General features: G+C 61.4%; 1 pseudogene; it reads left to right on the top strand.

Moving 5' to 3' along the window:
* Positions 1-963: 963 nt before the first annotated feature.
* LOC123786350 (rho guanine nucleotide exchange factor 11 pseudogene) lies at positions 964-5,540 on the top strand (annotated as a pseudogene).
* The last annotated feature ends 550 nt before the right edge of the window (positions 5,541-6,090 follow it).

Here is a 6,090-nt window from a genome sequence, read left to right as displayed (position 1 = left end):
TGGGCACAGGCGGCTGGCCAGGCCTTCGTCCGGAGGAGCGGCGCGCTGAGGGGGAAGGGCCCGGAAGGAGTCATGGAGCCGGGGGAGCGGAGGCAGCGGCGGGCGAGCGGGCCTGGCGGGGCGGGGCAGAGGGGAGCCGGGGCCGGGCCCCCGCCGGCTGGCGCGGAGGAGGCCGCGGGTCGGGCAGCGCGGAGACGCGAGCGGCGTCCGCGGTTGATGGCAGCCCGGGAGGCGGGTGCGGGGCGCCGGGAGGCCGGGCCGGCGGGCTTGAGGCGGGGGCGCCGCGCTCCTGCTTGGTGCCTTTGGCTCCTTGAAGGGTTTCCAGACCTTTCACGTAAAAGCTGTTTTTGTTGCTGTGTTTTAAGGAGCTCCATAACCGCGGTCGCAGGGCTGCCCCAGACTTGAAGGGCTGCCGAGGTGCACGTCCTGTTGTATGCTTTCATTTATTTCCCTGAGGAGCGCGTGGCCCGGGGCCTCCCACGGTGCCGGTTCGGACTGGCCCTATGCCGCCCCTGCCCTGGCTTTGGCGTCGCCGTCGTGCTGAGCGCGGAGGGACCTGGCATGCCCCTGCTGGCCACTGGACACCTGCGTGCGGGAGGACAGCTGCGGGAACAGCGTCTGGAGGATGGACTTCATCTGTATCTTGCAGTGAAGACTGATATTTTGAAGGCACATTCTTTCTGTGATTCATGTCTTAGCCCATAGTGGTAACCTTGAAGAGATTTGTGGTTGTGTTTTTGGCTTCTAAGAAGGTCATAGTTTTTCCTCTTTTTCTTTCGGGTTTTTTCTCCGATGGGGGAGGGGCCAGGGGCTGAGAACAGACACCATGCTCCCTGCTACAAGTAGAGCGGAGCCTCAGTTCCCAGGTCCTGAGAGCCAGCAGAGAGCATTCGAGCATCCAAGCATCTGACCATCCGACCATCCGACCATGAGGTTGGGAGGCCCTCCTCCCACCTTTCTTAAAAATTGCAGCTGACTCAGCCCTGATCAAGACATCAAAACTGCAGGATCCTTGTTCCGCGGAGACACTGAGAAACCATGAGTGTGAGGTTACCCCAGAGCATAGACAGGTTAAGTGGCCTGTCTTTGGGAGATTTGGTGCCTGAACACAGGTCCCCTTCCCACCTCCACGAGCCCTCTGACACGTCCTAGACAGGTCTTGTTCAGCGCTGTGTCATCATCCAGAAGGACCAGCATGGCTTTGGCTTCACGGTCAGTGGGGACCGTATCGTTCTGGTGCAGTCTGTGCGGCCTGGAGGGGCAGCCATGAGAGCTGGTGTCAAAGAGGGCGACCGGATCATCAAAGTCAACAGCACCATGATGACCAACAGCTCATACCTGGAGGTGGTGAAGCTTATCAAATCTGGTGCCTACGTCACACTGACCCTCCTGGGCTCTTCCCCCTCGTCCGTAGTTGTCTCTGGGCTGCAGCAGGATCCTGCCCCCGCCAGAGCCCCCCGAGTCACCGCTGTGGTCCCACCGCCGCCTCCGCCCCCACCTCTGCCCCCCCCCCCCGCAGCATATCATGGGGGGGGGGGGGCAAACCACTGCAGGATCCCGAATTCCAAAAACATGCCACCCAGATCCTTCGCAATATGCTGAGGCAGGAGGAAAAAGAGTTACAGCGTATCTGTGAGGTATACAGCCGCAATCCCGCCAGCCTGCTGGAGGAGCAGATCGAAGGTGCTCAGAGTTGTGTCACTCAGCTCCAGCTGAAGATCCAGCAGGAGACGGGTGGCTTCGTGGACATACCCCCCCCATATGGTGACACCAGCCAGAGAGCATCAGAAGGCCAGCTCTCTCTGGACTGCCAGGAGGGGGACAGCAGCTTGGACACTGGGACGGAGCACTTCCCCTCCCTCAGTGAGGCGCTGATGAATCGGAACTCGGCACTGGACAGTCCCCGAACCTCACCTGTGATCATGGCCAGGCTGGCCCAGCACCACCGGCGGCAGGGCTTGGACGCACCAGGGCCTGGCACCAGCGAGCAGGGAGCAGACCAGAGCCCGAAGCCTTTAATTATTGGCCCAGAGGAAGATTATGACCCGGGTTATTTCAACAACAAGAGCGACATCATCTTCCAGGACCTTGAGAAGCTGAAGGCACGGCCGGCTCCCCTGGGCATTTTCCTGCGGTACATTTTCTCTCAGGCCAACCCCAGTCCACTGCTTTTTTACCTGTGTGCAGTTTACCAGCAGACAAACCCCAAGGATTCCCAAAGCTTAGGAAAAGACATCTGGAATATTTTCTTAGAGAAAAATGCGCCGCTGAGAGTGAAAGTCCCGGAGGTGTTACAGGCTGAAATTGACTTGCGTCTGCGCGCAGTGAGGACGTCCGCGCCATGCTCCGGGAAGTGCAGGAGGCAGCCATGCCCGAGATCCAGGAGCAGATCCAGGACTACAGAACAAAGCGCACCCTGGGGCTGTGTAGTCTGTACGGTGAGAATAACCTGCTGGACCTGGATGGGGACTCTGTCCGAGAGCGCCAAGTGGCCGAGAAGCAGCTAGCCACCCTGGCAGGCATTCTTTCCAAGTACAAGGAGGACAGAAGTGCCCCCATGGATTTCGCTCTCAATACCTCTATGGGCTACGCTGGGCTCCGTCTCCGAGAGGCATGGCCTTCCGGCACAGCTGAAAAGGCCCAGGCAGCTCCTGACAAGGACAAGTGGCTGCCCTTCTTCCCAAAGACCAAGAAGAGCAGCAATTCCAAAAAAGACAAGGATGCCCTGGAGGACAAGAGGCGAAACCCTATCCTCAAGTACATCAGGAGGCCCAAAAGCTCTTCGCAGAGGACATTTCATATTCCTTTGTCCCCTGTGGAAGTCAAACCAGGCAACGTGAGGAGCATCATTCAGCACTTTGAGAACAACCAGCCGTATGATGCCCCGGAGCCTGGGATGCAGGGGCTCTCCACAGGAAGCTTCCCCAAGGACCTGCTGGAGAGCAACAGCTCACACTCAGATCCGCCTGGGCCGCTCTGAGAGCCTGAAGGGCCGGGAGGAGCTGAAGCGGTCCTGGAAGGTGGAGAACATGCCCCAGTCTCGCAGTGATGTGGACATGGACACAGACACGGAGGCTGCCCGTCTCCACCAGTCAGCCTCGTCCTCTGCCTCCAGCCTCTCCACAAGGTCTCTGGAGAACCCAACCCCTCCCTTCACCCCCAAAATGGGCCGCAGGAGCATCGAGTCCCCCAGCCTGGGGTTCTGCACAGATGCCCTCCTCCCCCACCTCCTAGAGAACGATCTGGGCCAGCTCTCGGACCTGGAGCCAGAGCCGGACGCCCAGAACTGGCAGCACACGATGGGCAAGGATGCGGTGGCCAGGCTAAGCCAGAGGGAGATTGACCGGCAGGAGGTCATCAATGAGCTGTTTGTGACGGAAGCCTCCCATCTGTGCACGCTCCGGGTCCTGGACCTGATCTTCTACCAGTGGATGAAGAAGGAGAACCTGATGCCCCGGGAGGAGCTGGCCCGGCTCTTTCCCAACCTGCCCGAGCTCATCGAGATCCATAATTCCTGGTGCGAGGCCATGAGGAAGCTCCGAGAGGAGGGCCCCCATATCAGAAACATCGGTGACCTCATGCTGGCTTGGTTTGACGGCCCCGGCCGGGAGGAGCTCCAGCAGGTGGCTGCCCAGTTCTGCTCCTATCAGTCCATCAACCTGGGGCTCATCAAGACCAAGCAGCGCAAGGAGAGCCGCTTCCAGCTCTTCATGCAGGAGGCCGAGAGTCACCGCCCGGTGCTGGCAGCTGCAGTTCAGGGACCTTATCATGTCCGAGATGCAACGGCTCACCAAGTACCCACTGCTGCTGGAGAGCGTCCTCAAGCACATGGAGGGTGGCACCGCCGAGCACGAGAAGCTCTGCTGGGTGCGGGACCAGTGCTGGGAAATCCTCAAGTATGTGAACGAGGCGGTGAAGAAGACGGAGAACCGGCACCGATTGGAGGGCTACCAGAAACGCCTGGACACCACGTCCCTGGAGAGGGCCAGCAACCCCCTGGCAGCAGAGTTCAAGAGCCTGGATCTTACAGCCAGAAGGATGGTCCACGAGGGGCCCCTGACCTGGAGGATCAGCAAGGATAAGAGCTTGGACCTGCACGTGCTGCTGCTGGAGGATCTCCTGGTGCTGCTGCAGAAGCAGGATGAGAAGCTGCTGCTCAAGTGTCACAGCAAGACGGCCGCAGGCTCCGCGGACAGCAAGCAGACCTTCAGTCCTGTCCTCAAGCTCAACGCCCTGCTCATCCACTCCGTGGCCACAGACAAAGGAGCCTTCTTCATCATCTGCACCTCGGAGCTCCCCCCCCCCAGATATACGAGCTGGTGGCACTGACGTCGTCAGACAAGAACACGTGGATGGAGCTCTTGGACGAGGCCGTGTGGAATGCCACCCGGCTCCCGGGAGCTGCCCCAATGCTCACCCATCCCCTGCCCCTGGGCGCCCGGGAGCCAGCGCAGCAGAGCCCCACCCCCAGCAGGGTCTGGCTGGATGGCTCAGAAGTGTTCCGCAGTGAACCAGAGCCCGGGGAGCTGCCCGGAGCAGGCACTGGGCCCCAGCAGAGGGTTGAGGGGAAGCACACAGGTCTCCTAGATGATCCGAAGCAGGAAGGCAGCATTGAAGGGGAGCTGGGTGCCCTGCCTCACCCCTCCGCATCCCTGGATGGAGAGAACAGGGGAGGCCGGACGAGAGACCCCATCCTCCTGCCCCTCCCTGGTCCTCTGTTCATGGAAGGGCTCGCCGACTCAGTCCTGGAAGACGTGGAGAGCCTGCGGCACCTGATTCTGTGCGGCCTGCTGCCCGGTCACGGCCCCAAAGCGCAGCCCGCCGGGGAGCCCAACTACGGCCTGACGCCTGCGCCTTCTCTCAGGAGCAGCAGCTGGCGCCCCGGGGACCCGAGCGCCCCAGGGCATGGCCCCCCTGGGGGTGAAGGGCCAGAACAGGAGGACATGGCTCTCTGTTCTCTGGAACAGCTGCCCTCACGGGCAAGGAATTCTGGGATCTGGGAGTCTCCCGAGCTGGACAGGAACCCAGAGGAAGAGGCTTTAAGCACCGAGGCGGCAGGAAGTTACAAATTCGTGAGAAAAGGGAACTGCTTCTATGTCAGCATGCCGGCCGGACCCCCGGACTCCGGCACCGAGCCCTCCCAGCCCGAGAGCCTCCTTGCCTGGCGTCTTTGGGGACCCAGTGGAGGTCACAGGTGCCCTCACCACTCCCCACCAAGCCTGGCCCTCAGGGACATGGGCAGCATCTTCCCCACCATCGAGCAGCTCACGGTCAAGCTCACCAGGCTCAAGGACATGGAGGTGGCCCACAGAGAGCTGCTCAGATCCCTTGCGGGAGAGGCATTGGGCGGCACCACACCCGTGGGCGGTTTCCACACGGAGGCGGCTAGATGGACAGATGGCTCCCTGTCACCTCCGGCCAGGGAAGCCCTGGCCTGCGACTCCAGGGACGGCCACCAGCCAGGGCTGTGCTCGGAGGACAGCTCCGATGCCCCCCCGGAAGACAGCGTGGCGCCTGCAGCCTCGTCCCCAGGACTATAACTGCCCACTCGTGCTCTGGGGACCGCCCGAGGCAGAGGCACAGGGCAGTGGGAGCCCAGACCTCCTTCCCGCGGTGGAGGCTGTGGAGAATGGGTCTAGCTGAGACCCCCGGGGGCGCCCCGCATGTCGCCTGGTCTGCTCAGGTCCCAGTCAACTGTCAGTGTCTCCCCCTCCCTCCAGCTGCCCCCCAAGGCCTCTCCTGAGCATGCTGACTGCATCTGAAAGGCCCCCCCAGACACGCAGGTGAAAGGAGGAGTCTCTGTGTAAATGCACTTTCTTCCTCCCTCCCCTCTTCGCAGGTCCCCGGGGCTGAGGTGGGCACCCTGCTTTTCCCCTCATAGTCACTTCGGTTTCCTATAAATACGTCCGTGCTGTATGTGCATCTTGCTTTGTAAATAACTTTGACCTGTTTTGTTTCTGTTCCTCGGGGGCCGGAGGCAGGCCCAGAGGGACAGCTTGCATCTCCTACTTAACAGGCCAGCTCCGGGGTCAGGGCCCGAGGGGGGAGCCAGACCTGAGCACCTGGGTCCCCGTGAGCGGGAGGGTGTCC

This window comes from Ursus americanus, chromosome 4 (assembly GCF_024610735.1).
Source record: "Ursus americanus isolate L20-20 chromosome 4, mUrsAme1.1.p, whole genome shotgun sequence".
NCBI lineage: Eukaryota > Metazoa > Chordata > Mammalia > Carnivora > Ursidae > Ursus > Ursus americanus.
This window is presented reverse-complemented; position numbering and strand designations above follow the sequence as displayed.